The sequence below is a fragment of the Phacochoerus africanus genome, chromosome 10 (genome assembly GCF_016906955.1).
Source record: "Phacochoerus africanus isolate WHEZ1 chromosome 10, ROS_Pafr_v1, whole genome shotgun sequence".
Classification (NCBI taxonomy): domain Eukaryota; kingdom Metazoa; phylum Chordata; class Mammalia; order Artiodactyla; family Suidae; genus Phacochoerus; species Phacochoerus africanus.
In genome coordinates this window covers 41896892-41901494 of record NC_062553.1, presented here as the reverse complement: position 1 = coordinate 41901494, position 4603 = coordinate 41896892, and the positions used below count along the sequence as shown (strand labels likewise).

The following is a 4603-nucleotide window of genomic DNA, read 5'->3' as shown; positions in this document are numbered from 1 at the left end:
TCCTTCCCTTCCTTCCCTTCCTTCCTTCCTTCTTTCCTTCCTTCCCCCCTCCCTCCCTCCCTTCCTCCCTCCCTTCCCTCCTTCTTTCCTTTCTACTTTACTGTCCTGCTGCAGATGGTGTTCCTGGGCCAGGGATCAGATCTGAGCTGCAGTTTTGACCTACACCACAGTTTCAGCAGCTCGAGATCCTTTAGTGCACTGTGTGGGCGGGGGGATCAAACCTGTGTCACGGCATTGCAGACACACTACCGATCCCATTGTGCCGCAACGAGAACACCTCATTTGGATCTTTCTGCTGCCATGTGGCCCTATCTATAAAAAACAATGTGGTTGAAAATCTAAGGATATTGTTCATCTCCCTCTGGACCTTTATATTGTTGAGGACCACCTGAGAGAAGGTAGCTGTGTTTTTCTTTGCTCCCAGCAGTGTTCCATGCCACTAGCACTTTCTCAGCGGAAGGGGTAGCCCTAGGGTAAATGGGGAGCTTACTCCCCTTCACCTGAAAACCCCTTGAGCAGCCCCCACATATACCCTCCCTCTAACTCCATGTTCCTTCTGCTCCACATTCCATGCAGTAGCCATGGGAACTACTAGAGCCCTCTTGTGAAACCCCTGATAGACTGTTGTCTCCATCTTCTTCCCAGAGCTACCTAGCAAGGATTTTACCTTCATGAATCTCCAGAAGAGCATCAGACACAAGACTCTGCATTCATGGATATCTGCACACTCTAGAAGGGGCATGTCAAGTTCTCCCAGGAGACATGTTAAAACACCCCACTTGGGTGACAACCCCAGTCTAGGACTTCAGATTGTACAGTTCAGTGAGTATTCAGTGAGGGTGAGGTGCCAGCTTCCACTTTTTCACATACCCTCAGTCTCCGAAAGTGATTATCTTGCATTCTGTCATGGCTTGGCTTCATGAGGAGCGGGGAAGCGCACCTCTCTGGTCTAGTATAAAAATGCTTGGAGTTCCCCTTGTGGCTCAGTGGTAATGAACCCAACTGGTATTCATGAGGATGTGGGTTCAATCCCTGGTCTCACTTAGTGGGTTAAGGATCCAGAGTTCCTGTGAGCTATGGTATAGACTGCAGACACAGCTCAGCTCTGGCACTGCTGTGGCTGTGCTGTAGGCCGGCGGCTGCAGCTCCAGTTCATCCCTTAGCCTGGGAACTTCCATATACTACGGGGGTAGCCCTAAAAAGACACACAAAAAGGTGTTCCTCCTCAAGCACCCATGAGGTTGGTTACTCTCCATTACAACTCTCTATCCCCTCTCTTTCTCTCTTGGATTACATTGAAAGGGATTTTGTGCATGTAGGGTCTGGGGAGGTGGGGTGGTGGTGATATAGTAGGAAAATGGATAGTTCTGATGATTTTCAGAAAGTCCTTGGTCATCGTCACTTTAGTGGGTGGTGTATTTAGGTTCTTTTTGTCCTCAGCCACGAGCCCTGTCCCTATTCCAGGGCAAGAAGAAAAGTCTTGCTCAACCTCCTCTGATATAAGAGCAGCCTTTTGGAAAAACTTCCAGAGCCCGATACTAATGTGGAAACTGGGGGATAGGACCGCATTCTCTTAAACAAAGAGGAAACGAAAGCCCCCCCCCCCCCCATTATACACTAAGAGCCCACAGGTATCTCCCTTAGCTCTTGGTTTCTCCTTTTAAGTATTCTATGGCAGGTGGAGAAGGAAAGAGGAAAATAACATTGAGAGGACAAACTAAGGTAGAAAGAATAGCTGCGGAAAGAAAGAGTTGGTCTGCTGCTCTCTCTGCTTACAGTGTATGGAAAGGCTAGGAATTTCCTTAGGTGGAAGTGACTTCCCATCTTCTGGCACCCACAGGAGGAAAAGGATTTGCAATTAAAACCCATCCAATTTTCCATCCATTTATCCATCATCCACCCACCATCTACCTACTCATCCACCAACAGTTGTTACTGTATGTCTGCTTTGAGATAGGTGCTGTGCAATGAAAATAATCTTTATGTTATGCCTTTTCTTTCCCTCCTATACCAGCATCATATAGTCTTCCTGTCTAGATATAAAATTATTAGGACCCAGATGTTCCTGGAAATGGGACCTTACTGGGCAAAGGCCCCACTACTGAGCAAAATGGACCAGGGACGCTCCCTTGGGGCTAGCACTTTGAGGCTGCTGATCTGCTGAGGTTCTTAGTAAGTAATTTAATTTTTCCTTGTTTTTTTTCTTTGTAAAATGAGATATAAATGTAATTTAGATTTTTCTATTTGATATTGTGAGCTTTCGAGAAAAGGATCTGAATCAAATATGCAACAACTGTGTGTATCAGTGACAGAGAGAGACATACGTATGCTTAGCCATAGATGTAGGTGTTATTGTCCCTGTAATTTAGATGAGGAAGCAGAATGTCAGAGGGGCTAAGTCTTACCTAAGAACTCAGAGTATGGGTAAAAGTCTGAATTTGAATTCAGGGCTGTTTGATTCCAAAACCTGCCTTTTTACTTATGCCATAATGCCTCTAAGTCAGCAGGATATATCAAGGCAGGATAAATAAAAAAGAAGAAATTACATGTATGCCATAAAACACATGAGGCCTTCAGAGGGCTGTCTCTGTGGCAGTGCTTTGGAGAAGATGCTGAGGAATCCATTATTTGTGTAAAATCAGATCATATGGGAGGATTAGATTTCAATATGTATCTATAGCTGATGTTTACTTTGCTTGTCATTGTTTTCAGATCTGCCTCTCAGTAAAGTAGTTGGCTTAACATCTACTTTGTAAGAACTTCCCCATTCCCAAAGCCTCATGGAGGCTAGATTCCCTTCTCTGGCTTCTTCCCAAGAGGGGAACATAAAGATTTGTGCTTTGTAGACATAACAATTAGTTGGTCTCCAAAGATCAATCCAACACCTCCCAGAATTTGTACCCTTGATGGTATTCTCCACTTGAGTCTGGCTATGCCTGATACTCACTGTTGACCAATAGAATTTAGTGGAAATGATGCTGTTGAGCTCCTGAGACTAGATCTTAAGAAACTTTGCAAGTTGGGGCAGTCCAGCATGCGGCAGGATGGGGGACAGTCAAGACCTGGTCTCCAGCAGTGGCAGCTGCCGCTTTCCAGAGTACAACCTTCCTCAGCTCAACACACACATGCTTTCCACGTGGGCATTGGGTGCTTTCAGGGAGCTGTGACGTGGCTTACTGCGTGGAGAAGGGGACTTGTCATTGAAGGAGCCTCGGGCACTGGTGTTGCCCAGGGGCGACCGGTTGCGGATTCCCGCCAGGAGGATACTGCCATGGCCTGGGATCTGGGCTGTAGCCTGGAAGCAGCAGCAGAGGCAGCAGAGCTAAGGGCAGAGTGGGGCCTTGATAAACTGAAGTGCCTTGAGGAAGGGGAGGATGCAAAAGTTATCCCAGAGAATACTGACCTAGTGACTTTGGGGGTTAGAAAGAGGCTTCTGGAACATCAGAAAGAAACCGTGACAATAGATCAGGTCTGCAGACAAACATTTGCTTACGAGATGGAATTACATGCCATGGGGAAAAGCCTGAAAATCCAGCAGACATGATTGAAGAAGGAGAGCTTATCCTATTTATGAATATCTTGTACCCTGTTATATTTTATAAGCATAAAGAACACAAACCATACAAGACAATACTGGTATTGGGCAGTCAGAAGCTCATGGATGCAATTTGCTGTGTCAGTGACCTCCAGATTGGTGGGGAATTCAGCAACACTCCTGATCAAGCCCCTGAACACATCCGCAAAGTAAGGACCTATACAAATCAGCCTTCTTTTATTATGAAGGAACATTTTACATTGATAAAAGATACCCTGAGTGCAGAGATTTGAGCAGAACCATCATTGAGTGGTCAGAGTCCCATGATAGAGGCTATGGAAAGTTTCAGACTGCCAAGATGGAAGATTTCACCTTCAATGACTTGTGTAATAAACTGGGTTTTCCTTATTTATACTGTCACCAGGGAGATTGTGAACACATGTTGTCATTACTGACCTAAGGCTTGTGCGTCCTGATGACTGCTCGGATAGGACACTTTATCCCCTTCTTATCAAGAAGCATTGGCTCTGGACCAGAAAATGTTTTGTTTGTAAAATGTATACAGCTAGATGGTGACCAACAATGACAGTTTTGCACAGGGGACCCATGTTTCTTTTGTGATGTTTGCTTCCAAATCCTCCTCTATGATTCAGAAGGCAACAAACTGGGGGAATTCCTCACTTATCCTTATGTTGATCCTGGAAACTTTAATTAATAACAAAAAAATGTACCCTTCCTCTTGGAAGGTTACTTTACTTCAAAGAAATGCCACCAAGAACAAGATCCGCCTGCAATAATGAGCTAAAAGCAACACCCCTGTGAAAGTTCAAATCCCAGATTTTCTTATAAAGAAACTTGATTGTATTTAAATGTTTTGAAATTTGTATTAAATTATTTTGGTATTTATTAAAAAAAAAAAACTTTGCAACCTCTCCTTGGTTCTTTTGGAATGTTTGCTCTTAGGATGCTTCCTTTTCAGAACTCTCCCTATTGGAACCCAGCACCCAGGAGAAGCCCAGGTTACATGGGTGGTCATGTATTGGTGATCTGGTTAATAGCCCCCCTGGG

The 4603-nt window shown here is 44.8% G+C and overlaps 1 pseudogene; it reads left to right on the top strand.

Moving 5' to 3' along the window:
* The first annotated feature begins 740 nt into the window (after nt 1–740).
* Nucleotides 741–4250, top strand: LOC125137389 (snRNA-activating protein complex subunit 3-like; annotated as a pseudogene).
* The last annotated feature ends 353 nt before the right edge of the window (nt 4251–4603 follow it).